The 24,148-nt window shown below is 42.5% G+C and overlaps 1 protein-coding gene across 2 annotated transcripts in view; it reads right to left on the reverse strand.

Annotated features, from left to right (window-relative positions):
* PLXNA1 (plexin A1) overlaps positions 1–24,148 on the reverse strand; it is a 551,734-nt gene that overhangs the window by 495,459 nt on the left and 32,127 nt on the right. The window lies entirely within an intron of this gene.

Genomic DNA, 24,148 nt, shown 5'->3' on the forward strand with positions numbered 1-24,148 from the left:
TGGTTGTATAGTTTTTCAAGAGTCATTTTCCATGTGTAAAACATCCCTTGGGGGCTAACTTTCAGCCTAACCATATAAAGATGAAAATTGTATATATGTTACTTTTTTCACTTTATTTTTAATTTTACAAGATTATTGCACAAAATGAACAGCCTACATTTTAGCTAGTGTGGAGACAGGTACACTGTTTCGAGCTGTGGGCTAAGAACTAGGAAGCCCAGTTCAAATGTCACTGTGGATCCATGTAAATTTGGGCAAATCACTTACCCCTGCATTGCCTCTGGTACAAACTTATCTGAATTAGAATACAGGCTTAGAGCATTTTAAAATAGGACTTTCCCTCACATTAAACCCAGTTCTAACATAGAAGGTATTTTAGGCATTTTTCAAATATGGTTTTTTTTTCAGGTTGTGTTTGCAATAGTGCACATACCTGAAAAAAGTTAAACACAGGATAAACCAGTTAGCATGTACTAACACAAACACGCCAGCTGGTTAACACTTCAATACCCATTCTCTGCCCATGACACAACCCCAGCAAAATATATTCAGGCAAACTACCGTAAAACGCTTTAACACATTTTGCGTTTAGTCTTTTTCCCGCTTATTTTTATTATTATGGATCTGTTTGCTTATTGCATTTTGTACTACAACTGCTATTATAAAACCACTTTGACCCTATATATAAAATCAATAAATCTGATTCCATTAAATCCAATTAAGCACACTTTTACTGCTTAACGCAGCTTAATAAAAAGGTACCTTAAATTGTAAATGCACTGGAGACAGAGAAATACCTACTCTATCTGAATATAGTTCATTGAACAAGTATGAACTAAATCTAAAACCCCTTCCCTTCCCCTTGCCATGGGCTTTGCTATCATTTTTCAAAGTGCAGGACTTCACCAGCTTTTCCTGCAGGTCGATTTACCCTGAAAGTGTGCACACGCAGATTTGAAAATTAAATCTATTCCTGTGCTATTTCTGCACAGACCAAAATAAGATACGCCTCCAGGAACAGCACCTCTCCATGAGGCTGAAAGTCTGTACATTTAATAGCGCCGAGGGAAGGTCATTTTCAGATGGATGATTAATGCAGATAAAGCACAGCTACAAACATGTTTTTTTGTTGTTTTTTTAAGATTATGACAGTTTAGCAGGAAAATCATGAGGAGGGGGCAGGCAGAACATGGATCTCATCTGCTCATCTACTGAGTAAAACAGATTGGGATAAAGAACTCTTGGAGAAACACTGTAATAATTCTGCTTTTCCCTTGTTTGCAAGTCTCTGGTCACTTTCCTTCTGTCATTAAATCTCAGCGCCTGAGGGCTTAGACTCTGCTATTCCCATAACAAGCAAGTCTGGTTTCAGCTAATGACACTAGTAAGTGAATCTCCAGCCCCTCCTCTGTAAGAGAAGATAATCCTTTCCCAGTCTCCCAGCATCTCCAGTGTTGTGAAGGAACCAATACCCCAGTCCCCACCCCCTAAGCCAGAAATGCTGGGGGGGGGGGGGGGTCCTTATATGCTCAACTGACACAGAAACTGGGAGTGTGAGACTAAACACCACAGACAGCTTGCAGGATCAGGCCTGGATTCAGCTCCCTTCAGTACCTTTCACAAGTGTTGTGAAAGTTAAGTACATAAGTATTGCCACACTGGGACACTGGCCACTGTTGGAAACAGGATACTGGGCTTGATGGACCTTTGATCAAGCCCAGTATCCTGTTTCCAACAGTGGCCAATCCAGGTCACAAGTACCTGGCAAGATCCCAAAAAAGTACAAAACATTTTATGCTGCTTATCCCAGAAATAAGCAGTGGATTTTCCCCAAGTCCATTTAATAATGGTCTATGGACTTTTCCTTTAGAAAGCCAGCCAAACCTTTTTTAAACCCTGCTAAGCTAACTGCCTTTACCACATTCTCTGGCAACAAATTCCAAAGTTTCATTACACGCTGAGTAAAGAAATACTTTCTCCGATTCATTTTAAATTTACTACTTTGTAGCTTCATCGCATGCCCCCTAGTCCTAGTATTTTTGGAAAGAGTAAACAGACGCTTCACGTCTACCCGTTCTACTCCACGCATTATTTTATAGACCTCTATCATATCTCCCTAAAGCTCATAACGGACAATATATAACCTTCCTCCCTTCGATTCTATTGTACCTAAAACACATGTACCATTATATCACCTTGTATTTGTTTCTACCGGTCTAGGTGAATGCCTTCACGGTACTATGTAAGCCACATTGAGCCTGCAAATAGGTGGGAAAATGTGGGATACAAATGTAATAAATGAATATAGCAATATACTTAGAAATGGAGAAGGCTGGGTTCAATCCTACTGACACTTCCTTGTGATTTTGGGCAAGTCACTTTACCCTCAACTGCCTAAGGTACAAACAGAAACCCTCATTTATTAAGATATATTAATGTAACATAATGCAAACCCCATGATTCTCAATGGGGCCTATTTAGTAGCCATGCTTAATAACTCAACAGTATAAACATGTTACCTTCTTAATGTGAGTTTCTAAATGAAGGCCTTAGATTGCGAGTTGTCTGATGACAGGGCAATACTTCCAGTACCTACATTTACTAACGAAAAGGCATGTGCTCAATCCAGACAAATAGAAAATAGCCTTCATACTGTTGTCATTTTGGGAGTTGTTTACTAATGGTTAATATGCACCATCTACTGCAGGGACTATTTTATTCCCATGTGCTCTTACTAAATGACCCTCTTTATCTCCTGTTGCACCAGGTGCTCACTTGGAATGTAAGCTCACTGAGACAGGAACTTACTGGAAATAATGATGCAAGCTGTCTTGAGCTGACCTCAACAAGTCCTGGGCACCAGGTGGCCATGGTGACTAGAATATCACCTGTGGCATCTGGGATTTTCTGGCACTTTGTATTTTTCTCGTTTTTTCTGATACAGGAGCTACTTCCTCTTCTGCACCATTTGGTCTTCAGTGAGTTAGTGCAGGTCCTACTGTGTTGGACTTGCAAGATTTGAGACCTTGAGACAACAGCAGCAGTTCTATTCTGGCACCATACTTAGCAGATAAGAGTCAAGGTTAGGCGGGCCGGCTAGCATGAGCAATGGCTGGCTAGTTAGATGGAGAATTTGAGGGGTGGGCGGTGACTGGGGAGAGGGCCGACTGGCTAGCAGAGATAGTGACTGAAAAAGTGAATAGCTAGCTTGGGGGAGGAATGACTGACTTCCTGAGGATGATGTGGCTTGCTCATTCAGGAAGTTTGTTGACGGACTTCCTGAATGGTGAAGGGGTGGCTGGGCAGCAATTGAGGGATGAAGGGTGGCTGACTAGATTGGTGATTGTATGGAAGAGACAGATAAGTGGAGTCTGGTTTCTGACAGGGTGGGAAAATAACAGAAAGTGAGAGAAGGGAGAGTGAAATTGGATTTATTTATTACATTTGTATCCCACATAGCAGTAGGCTCAATGTGACAGGGTGGGGAGCTAGAAGCCTGGGGTGGGGGACACTGGTTGGATTTATATATTTGCTGTACTGCCTTTCGTATCATGTACAATAAACCACATTGCATAGTGTTATATGTTCAGCAATAGGCAGACAAGAAATCACAAAGAAACAGGTAGGGTCTTATCACTTGACAGGGGAAAATACAATAGGGATAAAGAGGAAAGTGAAAAGAAACAGAGGCTGGGGCTGTCTCGGTGTATTAAGGATAATAAGTTTCTTTTCCCTTCAACACAAAATGGAAAAACAGTAAATCCAGCCCTAAAGGAGCTGCGGTAGACTCAGAGCAGATCTCTTACCCTGCTTTCTAACCCTGGTAGTCGAGATGATAGGGTGAGGTGGGGTGGAGGGAGGGTGAAAGATCTCAGCCACTGGATCCTAGATTCAAAGAATATTCTGACTGGCTACCTGTGCATTGAACAGAAAATATGGTCTGTCTCCCCCTGCTGGTGGGAGGATATATTCCCACTGGTCTGGCATGGATGAAAAGGAATATGTTTTCACTGAATTGGAGGTAGATAATATGGTCTGTCTCCCCCTGCTGGTGGGAGGATATATTCCCACTGGTGTGGACTGGTCTGGCATGGATGAAAAGGAATATGTTTTCACTGAATTGGAGGTGGATATACAGAACAGCTTTTCAGTGCAGATGTAGCCCCCTGTTGCAAAAACTGAGCTAGATGAGTTGGTAGGAGAGGGAAATCCCTGGGTAATTGCATATACGAATCCTTACTGGTCCTGTATTCTCCTGCCCCAGGACCATACCAAGTCAAAATAGAGAGAAAAGGCATGCACCATCTGGTTACAGCAACCTTTGTGATGGCTGCAATGGTCAGAGAGAGTGTGTGGTGGTGGTGGTAGAAGATGCTGTGTGTAGGGAGCAGCTGTTGGGCCTTCTTTTGATGACCTTTTTATTTTATGCCTAGTGTGAAGTGTAACAGGACAGAACAAGTGTTCTGTGGAGGTCAGGGATGCAATTGCAATGATAGGCCACGTTATCATTGGCTGTGACCTGAGGCGGGTCGCCGATCCCCCCCCCCCCCCACCCCGACGCGCATCACCCACCTCCCTCCCTGAAGCACATCATCCTCATCACCTGGGGGTGCACAGAGCAGTTGAATGGCTGTTGGCCCCGCCAGTCCCCTGCCCCAGAACAGAAGGGAAGGTCAGAGTCAACAGTCGCACAACTGCTCCGTCCACCCCCTTGTTGCCTGTACTCGGGGTGGACTGCCCCCACCACCCCACCCTTGGTATGCTGCTGAGCCCACCCCACTACCAGGAAACCCTCCATCACCACATACACACACACACACACAAAAGAAGCCTCATGACTGAGCTGGAAGCCAAAAGCCAAAGGAAATGGAAGAAAGTACACCCCCACCCCGTGAAAACAGCATTTGAATCCCATGTTATCCACTGATACTTCTTGTGACCTTGAGTGGGCCACTATCTCCCACTTAAACTGTAAGCTCTTTATAGCAGGGATTTAATGTACCTGAGAAATGTTGTAAACCATTTTGAGCTAAAATTGAAAATGAGGTCTAGAAATTATTTAAAGGGGTTGTGCTCCTGTAAGAATGGGAAAAGCAGGAAAGCCTTTGATTCAAGGCTCTACCCTCTTTTGCTGACTAGCAAAGAGTATATTCAGTGCATATCTGCTTGCCATGTGCAGACAGGAGTCTCTCTCAGCGCATAAGTGGTTAACCTTAAAGGAATTTTTAGGGTGAGATTGTGGAAAGGCAGAAGGACTCCGCAGATGCCAAAAACACTGACCTTCTCTCAAACAAAGAGTTAAGGATTTTGGAAGTTTTGAAATAGAAGGGAAGAGGTGATGGCAGTAGCAGGAGACCGTTTTGGCCTCTACAAAAACCAAAATTACATGTATCTAACCATTTAAATTGAAAAACAAAAATCTGCAAAGAAACCAGACTAGAACCATTGGCAAGTTCATTATAAAACGGCATTACTTCCTAATATTAAATGTGGTTCTGTAAGGAGAAAAACTAAAGCAGAAATTCATCATCCCACAAAACCACCTTGGACTGGGGAGGGGGGGGGTTCTAGGCAGCTGCCTCTGTTTACCAACTGAAATACAAGGAGCCCCCTCCATCGTCACACATGGTTCACGAGAGGAGAGGAGTTTGCTAACGCTCCCCTCCAGGAAAGGAGTTCCACCGCTCTCTTAGACATGCAAAAAAGGAAAGATGACCTGTTAACTCAACCAAAGATAACGGGCTCAATATTCAGCTGGCATTTTGCTGACCCAACACCGGTGTTAAGTCTGGAAATTCAATGATGCGCCTTTTCCGGGCACCGGAATTGAATTTCCGAGTTTGGAGAGTTGGCTAACACACAACTGGTTAACTGGCTATGGTGAACCACATAAAGTCAGTCCTAGTTATGCAGTTAACGTGCCAGGTTAAGTTCTGAATATCAGCACTTAACCGCCAAGCACTGACTACACCCGTAGAGCACCTCCCCCCCCCCCCCCCCCCCAAATAGCCCAGATTGACGCTAACTGGATATTTTCAGCCGCACTGACTGGCTAAGTGTCATTGAAAATTAGCAACTTAGTTCCAAACAGGAGATTTAACTGGACAGAAACCATTTCTGGTCACTCAAATCACTTTGAATATTGAGTCCAATATGTTTATTAGAAAGGGGAGTGGCCAGGCATTTTTTTTTTAAATTTTAAATATTTTTTTTATTCAAGTTTCCAATAACATTACAAAACTTTCACCTAAATCAACCTGAACACATCTTTTATGAAAAACAGCACTTAAGGTTACAAGTGTAAAGTTTGTATACATTTGTTAACAACATAGACCTTCCCCTTCCCTCGTTACCCCCCCTCCCCTTCATCCCCGCCCAATGCTTTCCTTTCATGGTTTCTCCCCTGGTAAGCTTTCTTAGTTTCCAACACACATTATATTATCTACCATTGTCCATTCTTTCACATTTGAATTATATCGTTCATTTTTTCTGTCTGTCAGTTTTTCAAGCTCCGACAGAGTCTTAAGTTTCAGCAACCAATCCTGTACCGTCGGTCCCTTTGGCTGCTTCCAGTGCGCCGCAATCACCGTTTTAGCTGCTGCTAAACACATTCTTTTAAGTCTACGATGCCATTTCTGTCCTCTTTTGTTACCCCGCCCCAATAGGCACCATTTCGGGTCCTTGGGAAACAAAACTTCCAATACTACTGATAATTTGCTAGTTATTTCTTCCCAAAAGGGCACAACTGACCAGGCATTATTTATGTATTTCTCAAGATTTGTATTCTCAGCAGAGATCAATGTTGCATACATAATAGAGACAAATCATAATACTAACTAACCCCCCCCCCCCCTTTACTAAACAGCGCTAGCGGCTGATGTGCACGACTTAGTAAACAGGGGGGGGGGAGGTAGATGATAATATCATACAGCTTTAAAATGAGAAAACCTTAAAACAGCTTAAAATACACGCATAACACAAATGACCTTCTGCTGCTATTACATAGGCTAGAACTACTGATAATATTATTACTGTGCGTCACATCACAATAGTCAGATGGGAGGGAGGCCAACTGAAGTGTGTAGGTACAATCAGCCCTTTTAGGCCCCTTCTTCCTACAGTGAATCTCCCCCAGGGAAGGGGCAAGGCTGTCTTCAGACACAGACAACAGTCTTGGGGAGTGCAGATGAAAGAGCAGGGAATGGACACAGTAAGAATTACACAACCTATGGATAGAGCTTCATAGTTGGAGATTTCAGAGCCCGCAGCAGGTTATAGGGGATATGCAAGAGATATTTCAGCAGTGAATACGACTCGCAGTCCTCAGCTTCTTAGCAGAAAATCTCAAGAAAGCACAGATGGGGTATGGTGCTTTTTCTGCAGGCTCACCCAGCAAGCTAAATTCCTACCACAGACTATTATTTCTGGTTTGATTTCTTTTTTTTTTTTTCTGTGTAGCATTGAGATACTCCTACAGCAATGCTGTATCTGTATCTCCATGAAGGCAATGCAATATAAAGGGTTGACTCCACTTTACAGAAAGTTCATAACTGACGGAACTGGTGAGAAAACAAAAAAATGCAAACAATGACTTGTCTGTAAAAATAATCCCTTGTCAGTAAGATCTTTGACATGGGGTTTCTTCAGTCCTTTACTTTTCTTCACTGTGCACATGGTAAACAAAAAAACACAAACATTTTGTGCAGGGTGTGCCCCGAAGTTGGACTGCGAGAGAGGAAGTGAACACTGTGTCACCTTCACCAAAAATCTCAAATTCAAAATTCCATCCCCAAAAGACGTCAAGTGATAACAGGAAATCAGTCACCCAAAGCATAATCCTGAGCGCAGATACCCCACCCTGTCTTACAGATTTAACCACTTGAGAAATCCTTTGCCATCAAGCTAGTGGCCAAGCAAAGACCGGCTATGCCATTGTTATCGAGAATAGAGGCAAAAAGACCTTGAGAGAGCAGGAGAGAGACTGCAGTATAACAGGATGTGAGGGGGGGGGGGGGGGGAGTGAGACTAGGCAGAGGAATACTGCTGGCTGTATATTTCCGCTGGTGGCTTACAGTGTATCATTAAGGGCCAGTTTAATTAACTTTCTTTTCTCTTAGATATAGAACTGGAAATCAGCCTCAGCAAATATTTCAGAGGAGCTCTCGTCTATCCCTCGTGCCCTTCACGCTCTTCAGCTCTGGTAGAAAGAGTGCAAGAACGAGTGAGAGGTGAAGTCTCAGTTGTTTTCTAAATTTTGGGGCTGGCTCCCAGTTCCAAAGAAAATCTCTCAAGCCTTGGCATAAACCATTTACAGAAATGAAGCCTAGTAACACCATTCTTAACCTGACCCTTCCAGCAGCTGTAGGGATGAGGCCCACTGCTCTGGATTAAACAGCCTCCATGGTCACAGCACTTGGCAGCCAACCAGCCCCAGTTCACACCCTTCCTGTACATTCCTCCAGTGTAATTTGGACAAAGCAGCAAAACCATTCGGAAATCCCTGGGGGCCACCTCAGGAAACTCTGCTAATCCGGCAATGCGAGGTCCCAACAACAGCTGGCTGAGATCCGGCACAAGCTTGAGGGAATCTCTGGCTGCTTTCTCATCCAGGTCCAAAAGGCAAACAAGAACTTCATATGTCATCGCACAATCCACAGCAGTCAGGACTGAAGAAACCCTACAACACAGTCCACTCCAAAGAGCAGCTGGCCTGAATACGGCTCTGCACGAGAATAATAATTAAATCAGAAGATACTGTCATGAAATGTAGTGGTGCAACCAAACGGAATGTGAGCGCCACTATCTAAGATGCTATTCGAGAGTGACAGCCTAAGACAGACGCAGAACCAGACAGAAAATCACTTCACAGAGTACAGCACTAGGATGTAGCACTATGGAGCTCATTTTCAAGAGAAAAACGTCCAAAAAGTGGCATAAACCTGCATTTGGACGTTTTTCTCACAAAAACGTCCAAATTGGATTTTCAAAACCAGTCTTTAGGGGTTTTTCTATGAAGTCCATCAGAAGTGCATTCATATCACAAAGGGAGGTGTCAGGGGCGTGTTAAAGGCGGGATCTGGCCGTTCCTAACACTTGGACATTTTTCAGTTCAGGATGTTCTGAGCTAGACCTGTTTTTATAACGAATAAGGCACAAAAGGGTGCCATAAATGACCAAATGACCACTGGAGAGAATCAGGGGTGACCCCCAAATACCTCCCCAGTGGTCATTGACCCCCTACCACCCCCCCCCCCCCCCCCCCCCCCACAAATGTCAATACAAATATGATTTAGCAACCTCTATGACAGCTTCAGATGTTAGAGCCAAGTCTATTAGAGCAGCATGCGGGTCCCTGGAGTAGTCTAGTGGTCAGTGGAGGACTCTGGTCCCTATCTCCCTCTACCTGTCACATATGTGGTGGAAACTGTGAGCCCTCCAAAACTCACCAGAAATGCACCGTACCCACATATATGTTGCCCCTTCACCCATAAGGGCTAATGTGTACAGCTGTGGACAGTGAGTTTTGGGGGGCTTAGCAGACAAGGTAAGGGAGCAATGGTGAGATGTGTACCTGGGAGCATGTTTTTGAAGTCCACTGCAGTGCCCGCTAGGGTGTCCCCATTTATCTTCTGGGATGTCTGGGAGACCAGTCTACTAAAAATGCTGGCCCTTCCTACATCCCAATGGCTTGATTTTCTATGTTTTTCACGTGGACGTTTTTGTTTTGAAAATGAACCAAAAAACAAAATGTCCAAAGCACAAAACCTTGCTAGAAAGAGTATTTTCTAAAACAAAAGATTGACGTTTTCTTTTTTGGAAAATGACCTTCTTGGTTGAAAGATAGGAAACAGAGAGTAGGGATAAAAGGTCACTATTCGCAATGGAGAAGGGTAGTTAGTGGGGTCCCTCAGGAATCTCTGCTGGGACTTCTGCTTTTTAACATCTTCATAAATGACCTAGAGATGGGGGTAATTAGTGAGGTAATCAAATTTGCTGATGACACAAAGTTATTCAAAGTCGTCAAATCGCAGGAAGATTGTGAAAAATTACAGGAGGACCTTACGAGACTGGAAGGCTGGGCGTCCAAACGGCAGATGACGTTTAATGTGAACAAGTGCAAAGTGATGCATGTGGGAAAGAGGAACCTAAACTATAGCTAGGTCATGCAGGGTTCAGCATTAAGAGTCATGGACCAAGAAAGGGATCTAGGTGTCATCGTTGATGATACATTGAAACCTTCTGCTCAATGTGCTGCTGTGGTTAGGAAAGCAAATAGAATGTTGGGTATTATTAGGAAAGGGATGGAAAACAAAAATGAGGATATTATTCTGCCATTGTATCGCTCCATGGTGCAACCGTACCTTGAGTATTGTGTGCAATTCTGGTCGCCGCACCTCAAAAACGATATAGTGGAATTAGAAAAGGTACAGAGAAGGGCAACAAAGATGATACAGGGGATGGGACGACTTCCCTATGAGGAAAGGCTGAAGAGGCTGGGGCTCTTCAACTTGGAGAAAAGGCGGCTGAGGGGAGATATGATAGAGGTCTATAAGATAATGAGTGGAATGGAACGGGTCGATGTGGAGCGTCTGTTTACGCTTTCCAAAAATACTAGGACAAGGGGGCATGCAATGAAGCTGCAGTGTGGTAAATTTAAAACGAATCAGATGAAATGTTTCTTCACTCAACGCATAGTTAGACTCGGGAATTCGTTGCCGGAAAAAGTGGTTAAGGCGGTTGACTTAGCAGAATTTTTAAAAGGGTTGGACGGCTTCCTGGAGGAAAAGGTCATAGAATGTTATTGAATGGACGTGGGAAAAATCCACTATTTCTGGGATGGGCGGGACAAATTGTTTGTTCTTTTAGCCGCTGTCGGAGACAGAGTGCTGGGCTCGATGGACCCTTGGTCTGTCCCAGCATGGCGATGCTTATGTACTTATTCAGATTTTGGACGTTTTTTGCAAAACGTCTAAAGTCAGACTTAGACGTCATATCGAAAATGCCCCTCCACATATCTGATGAGAATGGAGAAAGCAAACTTCTTCTAGGATGTAATGTCTCTAAGTGCCTTCTATGATTATTTATACTGCCGCAGTACACGGCGTGAAATGTGATCTTAGAAGCTTGAGGGGTTTTCATATGCTTAGCAAATAAAATTTAATTAAATCATTACAAGGTCCTTTTAAGTAGAGGAGTGTGGTAGCCGTGTTAGTCCACTCTTAAGGTTATCAATAGAAATCAAACAAAATAAAACATGGAAAAGAAAATAAGATGATACCTTTTTTATTGGACATAACTTAATACATTTCTTGATTAGCTTTCGAAGGATTTCCGATCTGACGAAGAAGGGCAACCTTCGAAAGCTAATCAAGAAATGTATTAAGTTATGTCCAATAAAAAAGGTATCATCTTATTTTCTTTTCCATGTTTTATTTTGTTTGATTTCTATTGATAAAGGTCCTTTTACAAAGCTGCGTTAGAAAGTGGTCTTAGGAATCCTTACCCGGTCTTTCCCGTGCGCTGTTTATTCTGTTCTATTCGATGTATTTATATCCCGCTAATATCAATACTGAATCTAAGTGGGTTACAAAATTTAAAAACGTACCAATAAAAACAAAAGAATCCTGATAAGACTATTCATTCAAATACTTATTGAAAAGATAAGTCTTCAATTCTTTATGAAACTGTAGATATCCAAAAATCACCCGGATTTGTTCAGGTATAGAATTTCACAGTTTACCAGCTTGAAAACTAAAAGAACTGTGGTGAAATCTCTTGTAATGTACTTGTTTAACAGAAGGAAATCCCAGCTGTTAAAGTAGAATAAAATGCTGGAAAAGCCATCAACTGTGGAAGAGGGGGAGGGGGGGACAATTCCCCTGTAATACGCTATACAATACAAACAGTTTTAAAAATGATCTGTGCAGAAACTGGTAACCTTAGCAAAGGTGTCACGTCATCATAACAAGAACAACCAAAGATCATTTTGGCAGCCCCTGCCGGAAAACGGCTGATTTTCCATTTTCCAAATTAGGGGGAGATTCTATATATGGCACCTAAAAAAAAGCTGCGTGGAAAACATTGCCGGCGAGGCATATTCTATTAGTGGCACCTAGATTTAGGTGCGGTAAATAGAACACGCTTAGCTGATATCCCAGCGCCTAAAACTACACGCCTCCATTTACACCAACAAAAAATTGGCGTAAATCCCAGCGTATAGATTTACTCACACTGGGCCATATTCTATAACTACGCACATAAATTTCAGAATGCCCACGAGCCGGCCATAACCATGCCCCTTTTTGCCTGCAAGCGTTAGAAGTTAGGCGCACTGCATTACAGAATTTGCTTAGTGAGTTGCAGGGGCGTAGCTATGTGGGGCCACGGGGGCCTGGGCCCCCGTAGATTTGGTCCTGGGCTCCCCTGCCGATGACCCTCTCGACCCCCCTTCTGCCGCCAACCCTCCCCCACCATCGCCATGGGCTACCTTTGCGGGCGGGGGACCCCAACCCCCACCAGCCGAGGTCCTCTTGCTTCCCGCGGAAGGCTTCATTCTGTTTCTAACGTCGTCATCAAACTCACAGAAACAGAAAAAAGCCTTGCAGATCAAGGCTTCGTTCTGTTTTAGTGAATCTGACGTCCTGCACGTCAGAAACAGAACGAAGCCTTGCGCGGGAAGCAAGAGAACCTTGGCTGACGGGGATTGGGGTCCCTCACCAGCAAAGGTAGGCGACAATGGCGGCAGCGGGGGAGGGGGGTCGAGAGGGTCGTCGGCGGGGGGGGCAAAGTTGGTGACGGCGGTGGCGTGGGGGGGCTAAAATGTGCCCCCTCACCTGCTCTCTGGACCCCCCTCCCGCCAAAGTCTGGCTACGCCCCTGGTGAGTTGTGCTAATTATTGCTTGTCAATTGCTGTTATCAACACTAATTAGCTTGCTAAGCCAATTAAGTTACATGAGTTGTTACAGAATACGCCTGGATTTCAGCATGGATTTCTTGGCATGTCATATAGAATCCAAGGGTAATGGCCATGAACTGTTTGCATTAGCACACAATCATTACCAAAACTTAGCAGGAGAATCCTTACTGCCACCCGTTTTCTAGACAGTACGGGCTCACCCGCTAATCCTGCGCTAATCAGTTAGCATCTGGCAATGTAGATAAGCTAACTAATTAACGCAGAGGTACCAACTCAAAAAAATAAACTTTTGGATGGAAAGGACACCACTAAGTTAGACTTGAATTCTAGAAATATTTCTTTACATGGAGTATTTGAGAACCCGCAAATTTGTAGAAAAGCATGGTGGCATAGATAAATGAAGGAAAATTTGCACGGACTGCGTTTTATATAGACCTAATTATCACAAGAGATGATTACATTCAGACTGTAAGAATACAAAGAGAGAGACCAGGAAGCACAAGAATATTATCCCGGAAAAATACAATTAACCGAACATAGCAGGTTAAGAGCAGGATGAGAGTTTACTGAGAGCCAGGAAAATAGCACAGTAAAGTATAATTCTGGACAGGAACAGTCTCGACTAACAGCGGATTTAAACCTTTGGATAGAGGTCTATGAGTCTAGGAGCAGAGCCAAGTCCTTCCAAATCAGTATAACATGTGTTCACAGCTGTCCTTCAAGTGTCCTGGCCACACGGTGTCCGAGTTCCTCTTCCCTATTAACTTAGGGGGTCTTTTACTAAAGCTTAGCTCGAGTTAACTGCAACAGAGAACAAAATGGGCCCTGCTGCAGATAACTGAAGCTAAGCTTCAGTAAAAAGACCCTCTCCCCTTACTTCCTTAACCCCTTTCTGCTGAGCAATTCAAAGTCCACCTATGGTCACAGGTAGGACACGTCCTCATAATTCAGGCACAATTTTCCTGGCAACCATGAAACACTAATAACTCCCATTCCACATATAAGAATTGTGAGATTTCAGTGGGAGCAGCAGAGAAGGAATGTCAAGGGAAATGGGACAGCGCCAGATATCTGCAAATATTTAGACAACAAACTGGGCTGAAGTGAGGTCAGCGTTTGGACAAACTTCCCAAGCAATGGTACAAAGTAGTCCCCAGGCAGATCTAGATTTTCCTCCATTCCTTTTCCAAGAACAAAATTATATCTAAAAAGCAATTGTGGTTTTTCCCTTAGGCAAACACCGCCAGTCAGAAGGAGATTCACTGTGACCTCCTCGACCGGCCTGCTTCTTCTGTAGATGCACCAATGTGATATCTGCAGATACTTTTAGCTCGAAAGGGTTAATGGAAACAAAAACATATCATTTTATTATCAGGCCTCCTCTGTGTTACATAGAGAGAGAGAGCTTTGTGTAAGATGTTTTGGGCCAGATTCAGTGCTCTTTCATAAAGTAACACAGTAACATAGTAGGTGACGACAGATAAAGACCTGAAAGGTCCATCCAGTCTGCCCAACAGTCACATTCATTCTCAATTCAAGATTAAAATCAACAATGAATGCGAGATTATATACTTGATCATGGTCTTTCTTTTTTGTTTCTGGGACATAGACCGTAGAAGTCCACCTGGTTCTGTCCTTATGTTCCAACTACTAGAGTTGCAGTCAAAGCCTACATAAGTACATAAATATTGCCATACTGGGACAGACCAAAGGTCCATCAAGCCCAGCATCCTGTTTCCAACAGTGGCCAATCCAGGTCACAAATACTGGCAAGATCCCAAAAAAGTACAAAACATTCTATACTGCTTATCCCAGAAATAGTGGCTTTTCCCCAAGTCCATTTAATAATGGTCTATGGACTTTTCCTTTAGGAAGCCGTCCAACCCTTTTTTTAAACTCTGCTAAGCTAACTGCCTTTACCACATTCTCTGGCAATGAATTCTAGAGTTTAATTACACATCGAGTGAAGAAAGGTTTTCTCCGATTCATTTTAAATTTACTACATTGTAGCTTCATCGCATGCTCCCCTAGTCCTAGTATTTTTGGAAAGAGTAAACAGACGCATCACATCTACCCGTTCCACTCCACTCATTATTTTATAGACCTCTATCATATCTCCTCTCAGCCGCTTTTTCTCCAAGCCGAAGAGCCCTAGCCACTTTAGCTTTTCTTCATAGGGAAGTCGCCCCATCCCCTTTATGATTTTCGTCGCCCTTCACAAAGACCATGCCTCATTAAGGACATCTGAAGATGCCTGCAAATACCAGAACATGTTTTTTGGAGACTGGGACCTGGCTTCTTATCCACATCCCTACCACTACCAGGATTACGAACCTGGAAGTGTGGTCCAGGGGACATGAAGCGATCCAGAAGTTTTGAGACAAGAAAGTGAACCCGAAGGTGGGATTGTTGAGAATGAGAACTTAGGCCTTCAAATGAAACATCCTCATACTTGGAAAAGAATGAAAAGAGAAAAACCCCATAAGAACATAAGAGTTGCTGTACCGGGTCAGAATGAAGGTCCATCAAGCCCAGAATCCTGTTTCAAACAGTGGCCAATCCAGGTCACAAGTACCTAGCAGAGTCCCATAAGATAGGGAGATTCCAAGCCATTTACCCCTAGGTATAAACAGTGGCTTTCCTCAGGTCTACCTTAATGGTTTATTGACTTTTCTTCCAACAACTGAAGGGCTTATTTCCAAAACCCTCTAAGACCAATGCAACTAATATGGACTCAGCGGGTTTTGGAAAGAAGCCCTTCAAGGTGTGCAAACCTTTTTTAAACACAGCTACAGAACTGCTTTTACCACATCAAGTTCCAGGGCTTAACTATGGATTGATTGATACAATAATTTTCGCCTATTTGTTTTAAATGTGCTACTATGTAACTTCATGGAGTGTCCCCTAATCCTTGTACTTTTTGAAAGAGTGAACAAAATGACTCACATTTACCCATTCTACTCCAATGAGGATTTTGGAGACCTCTATCATATGCCCCCCTCAGCCATCTCTTATCCGAGTTCAAGAGCCCAACCCTCTATAGCCTTTCCTCACACGACAGTCCTTCTATTCCCTTAATTATTTTCACCACCTTCTTTAAACCTTTTCTTATTCCAATATATCTTCTTTGAGATGCAGCGACCAGAATTGCACATGATAGTCAAGATGAGGCCACACCAAGGAGCGATACAGAGGCTTTATAATATTCTTTGTCTTATAGTTTTGAAAATACTTTCTACCTACAAATTAAGGGAGTCTCAATGGAAGCAACGGTAGCCCCTACGGCTGAATTTGAAAAGTCTCGTGTTTTTAAATCTGTCTATAGCCAGCATAGGCGATTTGTTGACGATGTTTTTTTGGTGTAGGAGGAAGATATGGTTGCTCTTAAAAAAATGTTGTCTTATCTTAATAAATTGTGATCTCCATATCATTTTCTCTTCACACATAGGAGGTCAAGTAAATTTCCTTGATGTACATATTAGTACATATGAACATGGTACATTTGTACCTTTATGTTTAGAAAGCCCACAGAAAGGAACACAATCCTTCATCATACGAGTTATCATCCTAAGCGATTGAAGGATGGTATTCCTATGGGGCAATTTTTGCATATCAAACCTTTGTCGAGTACTAAGGATTCTTTCAGTCAGCAAGCATCTTATATGGTGCAAAAGTTTAAACACCTGGCTGGGCCACTCTTAGAAACAGGATACCAGGCTAGATAGATCTTTTTAACCTCAAAATTTCAGCTTACAAAATCCACTCCCACCTTCCCAAATCAGTATATGAAGAGGTCCGTATTTGTGCAGAAATGTTCATATGCAGGAGCACTTAACCAGATGCTCAACACTTCGCTCACAAGGCTGTAAATTTCAAGAATGGTTCTTGTGTCAACTTGCTAACATGTCTCCATTGTTCGAAATAATGTAAAACCAAGAAAACAAGGCAGGTGAGTCATAGCAGCTCAGGAAAACGTGAACAGTGAGTAAGCACAGCAAGACCTCGGAAGGTTCTTTTACAGCAACTCTGCCATCACTCCAGCTCTGAACTGTAAGTGTAATGCCAGATGAGCCAGGCAGTGCTGAAATGGAGTCTCTCCAAATTTAAATTTACTTCCCTGTTTATTTCACACACAGATTCCACCATCAGAAATAAAATCCTTCCCCGCACTGATGTTCTACCAGAAAAAGACTGCATGAGAAGCTGAACGGTGGGTGCATGTGTGAATGTGTGAATGCATTAATCTGGCTAATAATTCCAGACTTCAGCTCATTCATTCTCATATTTAAAAGCAGCACCTCTTAAAATGATTGATTTTACCCAGAAATAGCTGCAATCCTGACCTTGGGCTTTACCGCATGGATTCTCTTTATACAGACATGCAGAAATGACGGGATGGAGGTTTAAGCAGCAAGAGACCATGTCCTTTCCCTGAATCAGAGGTGCAATTAAAGAGGTAATTCTATAAACTGGTGCCTAGACACACACAATGTAGAGAGGGTTCAAATCACACAATCCAAAGCACAAAGAATATCAAGAGCCTTCAAAAATGGGACAAAACCTTTCATTCCACAGAGTAGATCAATCTTGTACATCAATGACGCAACATGCAAACAGTGCTCACGTCAGGGGTCATATGACTTCAAAAGTCCGATATGGACATGCCCACACCACGTCGGTAATCCTACACAGTGTTGGGACAAGGATTCTACTTTTCAACTTCAGCTGAGAAGCTGGGCATGTCCATATTGGACTTTTGAAGTCATACAATCCCCAACGCAGACGCTGTGCACAAAAACAAGGCCTGAATATCGGTGCCTAACAGTCAAGTAGAAGCGCGTAAACAGTTGTCCTATCTTTAATCACAAATAAGATAACCGGTTAGCACTGAACATTGGCATAGCCGGTTAACTTTTTAGCGGCCAAAACAAACCCAGATGTTCAATGCTAGTCGACGGAAATAGACTGGCATTGAATATCCAGGTTAACGCCAGTGATGGACAGCAAAAGTGTTGCTCGTCGCCGGTGGAATATCAGGGCCCCTGAGTTCCTAGACATGTGCTCCATCAGCGGGAGAAGAGAGTCACAGTATGAGGGCAGTGGGTGCACTCAGCACGGTTAAGCTTTCCTTCGCCATCTGGAAATTCTGCACAAGCGAAGAAATAAAATGGTGACTGACATTAAGGACTTCAGGCAGCTTTACATTTTAGTCTTTTACTTTGTATCTGACTGGAAACTCGGCTCCCTCAGGACAATTCCCAGTTGCAGCCAACAGACATAAATCCTGCTCTACAAAACATGGCCGCCATGGATACAAGGCTTAGGAAACCCTCCAGGCGGACACCTTGGAGAGGAGCCCAGTACCATAGTGGTCTGTATGTTAAAAAAAAACAGAGAGAGAGAGAGAGACATACTGTGTCCGTAATGTTTCAATGCCAAACCAAACAGAAACAAACATACCTAAAAATACATTCCATTCTTCTGAGCTTACATGTAAGGGAACAAGTTAGACTTCCTGTTATAGCAAAGAGACTGAACCAGAGATATCTCACTCAACTGACAACTCCTCGCACGGAGAATTAATCTAATCTAACACCAGCGGTACTGGGCTTTATTTATAGTAAACTGAGCTGAATTTCCCCACCTTATTTCCTGTATTCAATTTTCATTCCCAGGGTGAAAAATGAGTATTTAAATCAGTCCTACAACTCAGGGAAAGAATTCATTCAAACTCTCAGCATAAACAGGAATGGTTTAACCAACTACCCGAAGGGATTCTCCTAGTTGTATCTATAACCTGATTTAACGCCAAACTGCTATGCTCAGCTGCAATAGAACTAAGGTTTGGATAGTTAGGCTGCCATTTTACACAGAACACAGAGCTCAGAAATTGAGACAACCAGGACAGGACGTGCTCAATTCCAGCTGTATTTTAAAACAAGGCTCTGTCAATGCAGAACCTTTCCTGAAATACCTGCAGGATTTCATGTGTAGCAAGAGAGCCATTTCACAAATATACATGTTGAGAAAATGGAACGACAGAACCCCGGCAGCTTCCACATGGAGGGGTCGGCATTTACGCATGGAAGGTGATCCCACTTTCACTTGTAGTTATCCCATTTTACAAACCTTTCCATGTAAGTGCCATTCATTAGTCAGGAAGGCAAATCAACTTGGTTTCATTTTGGAGGTGGACAGAAACTACTTGCGATTAAGGCAGTGCTTTTTTTGAGGGAGTACTGAATACCAGCACCTTTTCCATTGTCTGTTAAAATTGACCCATGGTCCCCAGGTTTTAATGAAAGATCTCAGGCTCTACACACCAATTCTGCCTTGTCATAGATTCTGTGACTGGTTGCAGGGGGCCTGGCTATTGTGGGGTGGGTTCCTCTGTGATCACCCCACCCCTGAAGGGTGACCCAGCATTTGAGTACCAGCATCTTTTTTGCTAGAAAAAAAAACACACACTGGATTAAGGAGAATAACCCCCTGAATCCCTCATGTAAAGCACTAACTGAAACGAGCACTTTTAAAAAATGTATATGCTGTTGATCAGGTGTAAAAGTCAACATGGAAGTATTTCCCTATATACTTCTGCTCCCTTTGTAAAACAGGGAACACATTTGTAGATTTCAGTACCACTCATGCCATTTCCAAAAACATGCCCTCTTGAAATCTCTACATGGACGACATCTCCACATATAGACAGCGGCTTTCTGAAACTGGAATTTACATGCAGAAGTGATATATACACACTGAATGTCGCTATTAACACATGAAGATGTTTCTTAAATAATGGCATTAATATATCAGCAGTGAATGTAAATGTTTAAAATCTTGATTAATGAATAAATGTCTCACCATACAGTACAGTCAGTGTAAATGACAAGCCACGTCAATTTTGTGGATTTTGTATCCAAGAATCTATGGGGCTTTGTTTTGAATACTGTAACATTTTTGCGGACTCACCACCCCTGACGAAACCAGCAAAGTGAAACGGCTGGGCCACCACTGGGTTAAAAATAAGTGTTTCTTTTCAATTACTATTTTTTTTGAATTATTGATATTATAAGTTGCAGTTTTTTAAAGCTGATTTTGAATACAAACTGATAAAAGGAATAAATATTACATGAATAAAAAAATTACACAACAAGGTTTTTTTGACCGATGATATTATTCATAACCCCAGGAAAGACACAGGGGTTCTAGATGTCTGGGTGTTATAGTATCACATATTGATTGTGGTTCATTGTCACTTACATTGCGTTATACGTTTGTATTGCGTGCAGACTGCCCAGGAAAAGGATCTTCGTATCATCGTTGATGACACATTGAAACCCTCTGCTTAGTGTGAAGCAGCAGCTAAGAAAGCAAATAGAATGTTAGGTATTATTAGGAAAGGAATGGAAAACAAAAATGAGAATGTTATAATGCCTTTGTATAGCTCCATGGTGCGACCGCACCTTGAATATTGTGTTCAATTCTGGTCTCCGCATCTCAAAAAAGATATAGTAGAATTAGAAAAGTTACAGAGAAGGGCGATGAAAATGATAAAGTGGATGAGATGACTTCCCTATGAGGAAAGGCTAAAGCGGCTAGGGCTCTTCAGCTTGGAGAAAAGGCGGCTGAGGGGAGATATGATAGAGTTGAACGGGTAGATGTGAAGCGTCTGTTCACGCTTTCCAAAAACACTAGGACTAGGGGGCATGCAATGAAGCTACAATGTAGTAAATTTAAAACGAATTGGAGAAAATTTTTCTTCACTCAACATGTAATTAAACTCAAATTCGTTGCCAGAGAATGTGGTAAAGGCGGTTAGCTTAGTGGAGTTTAAAAAAGGTTTGGATAATTTCCTAAATGAAAAGTCTAAGACATTATTAAGTTGGACTTGGGAAAATCCACTGTTATTTGTAGGATAAGCAGCATAAAGTCTGCTTTGCTGTTCTGGGATTTTGCCAGGTACTTGTGACCTGTACTGGCAATTGTAGGAAAGAGGATTCTGTGCCAGTATAGCAATGCTTATGTTCTTATGACTCATTTCAAGGTTCTGTATTTAAACCCCGGGACACCACACTAATCTGTTCCATCCATTTCCTAAGCTCACCCCACTCTTGAGAATTCTACAGGGTCTTCAAAACACAAACTTCTGTGTTACAAAGAGACTAAGGTATTCCTTCCCCTCCCACTCCACCCAACAATTGTTTCACAGAAAACCTCAGAGACCTCTGGTCTTCGCTGCCTGTCCAGTCTATTGTGCAAATCTTCCCTGAGAGTTCCCACGGTAAAGCAAAAGAAAGGGAAATGGAATGAGGGACAGTGGAGGGGGGGCATAGGAACTAGTAGCCATTCTGCCCCCTTCTTTAACACAACAGTGGCTCCCCCATGCCCAGTAACCCAACTCACAGATCCTTCACATTGTGCTGATACTACAAAGCAAAACCCAGGCAATCTCAGTTTCTCCACTGCCAAGATGCCAACGTGAAGGATAGGTTTTTAGCTTGTCTGAGCTGCAGCAGGGCCTCTCAGGCAATGATAAACATAGGCTCAGAAGAGCTGTATACTACTCAGTAACCCCCCCCCCCCCCGACACAATACTGGGGGCAATTCTAGATCTGGACTCCTCCAATAGGGCATGTGGTAGGCGTCTACAGGGACCTAGATGCCTACATTCTGTTACAGAATATTAACATAAGCAGCTATCAACATGCCTAGAATTTAAGTATGCATGCTTAAGTGAGGCAGGAAAGTGTGACTTATAATATTCAGTAAGTTATGCAGATAAGTGTGAGCTCAGCCTATGTCCACCCCTGTGTATGCTGCCTTGCAAATACGCGGTATGAAGTGCATTTTTTCTATCAAAAAAGGTAACAGTACTCAAAAGCTAAGCCACCCTTCAGGGGATCACTGAGGGACCCACCCCACAATAGCCAGGCCCCCCTGCAACCAGTCACAAAATCTATGACAAGACAGAATTGGTGTGTAGAGCCTGAGCTCTTTCATTAAAACCTGGGGGTCCATGGGTCAATTTTAGCAGACAGTGGAAAAGGTGCTGGTACTCAGTGCCCCCAAGTACCCCCTCAAAAAAAGCCCTGGTGGTATGTAAGTGTAAGACGGGTCTCGCCTGTACTAGCTCAGGTCCAAAACTCCGACTCGGGTCACAGGGATAATCCACTCTCTTTTCTCCGGTCACAGTGTCACAGAGGACCACACACACTCCGCACTCATCCAAGTTCGCCTGCAGTTGAGCTTGGGAGTGGGTCAATGGTCCCGAGTAGAGATCCGGGGTGTTGGAAGCTTGAGAGAGAGAGACTTACTAGTTGTGCTTCCTTCTCAGTCCGGGAGCAAGCGTCCTCCTCTCACTCTAAAAACCACTCTGCACTCCAAGAGTTGTATTTAAATGCAAAATAACTTTACTGCAACGTCGGCAACCAGCAGGTAAACTCTTCAGAATTCTTTATCTACATGGTCCACCCAAGACTATTCATGATACTCTTAGCCACTCCACTTCTCTCTTTGACTATTCCAAAACTGTACATTTTTACACAGGCTCCTGTCCTTTACCCATCCTGTTGTACCAGCAATAAACCCCAAAAATCCAGTTATAACTAGTAGATGTATTCTTCACAGCGGAGGCTCAATCCATCAACCAAGTAAAGAAAAGCCCGGCGCCTCCACAACTATCTTCCAAAATATTTATTGTCTCAAAGTTCTCATAATTAACAGACCGACCGGATGGTTTGACTCATTTCCGGATTATGAAGGACTGTTTCACATCCGACTGACAGGAGTAGAGAATTAAGCTCAGTGTACATCGTGCAAGGAGGCATCTCCGCTTTGTGCATCTTGACAATCAAAATTGCTCAAGAATAACCCACTGACCCCTGATGCAGGTGCTGTGCGCCGAAACACAGCCCGTGTCAGGTCATTAATATAAGATTGGTGTTCGAGCTACATTATTTAAAAGATATGCTCCAATTTTGCAGGTCTTAGGGCTTTCTTTTTCCTATTTTGAACTTTGTCTTGTACTTTGTACCCTCTCTGTGTGTGCTTAAGATTAAATCAACAGGTATACATACCATATGTAATGAGTTTATCTTATTGGGCAGACTGGACGGGCCATACAGGTCTTTATCTGCCGACATCTACTGTGTTGTGTTACATTGTGTTATTTGCAAGTCTTCTTCAAATTTGCCAGATATATCCAGTTTGTTATAAGATCCACATTTAGATAGCTTTTGGCACTTGATTCCGTTTAATGGTTGAGATCTCCTTCTATGCCTCTCATCCACTGTGCGTTCCACATCCGATGGTGTAGGTTTACAATTTCTCTTATTGTTCCTACGATGTACTTTTCTTTTACCTTCCTGGAGACTCTTTCAGGAATATTTTATACCCGATGATGGAATTCATTTTTCCTCTCTATTTTCTGAATTCTTTGACTATGCCTAATGCTAATATTATATCTTTAAATGTCAATGGTTTAAACCACCCAGTGAAAAGAAAGAAAAACTTTACTTATAGCCAAAAAATAAAACCCTGATATTATAATGTTATAAGAAACTCATTTACCTGCATCAGAACGTCTTAAAATACAATTTCTTTGGATCTCTACTCAAGCTTACTCTCCTGCACTTCAAAAGCAAGCGGCTGTTTCTATACTATTTAGCAAAACATTTCCTTTTTTTTTTTTTTTACTTTAATTTCAAAAAGCGTCAACAGATGGTGGATGGATAGCTGTAATAGGCTATATTAAAACTGTTAAATATCTATTTTTGAATGTTTAAGCTCCTGATATAAAACAGCTCTGATTTTTTTCAGGGAATTATCCCAATTTTTGCTTGAAAATAATGACTGCTGTTTTATTGTGACTGGTGATTTTAATCTCCTTTTAGATTTAAATTTAGAGAGTCTTCTTCAAAATGTGGAAAATCTCATTCATGGAGACAGCTACATAACCTCATTGCCAATTGGAATCTCGTTGACCCATGGAGGATACTTAATCCCACTGGTAGAGACTATACATTTATTCTGCTCCTTATGATACATATACCAGAATAGATTTCTTTTTAATATCCAAACCTTTGATATTAGATGTGGCTGCTTGTACCATTTTTCCAATCCTCATTTCTGATCATGCTGCTGTATCTTTGACATTACATCTAAGTATAGACTTATCCAAGAAATCTCAATGGAGATTTAATAATGGCCTTCTACTTGACCCTGATTTTCTTC

Source organism: Microcaecilia unicolor, chromosome 6 (genome assembly GCF_901765095.1).
Source record: "Microcaecilia unicolor chromosome 6, aMicUni1.1, whole genome shotgun sequence".
Taxonomy (NCBI): domain Eukaryota; kingdom Metazoa; phylum Chordata; class Amphibia; order Gymnophiona; family Siphonopidae; genus Microcaecilia; species Microcaecilia unicolor.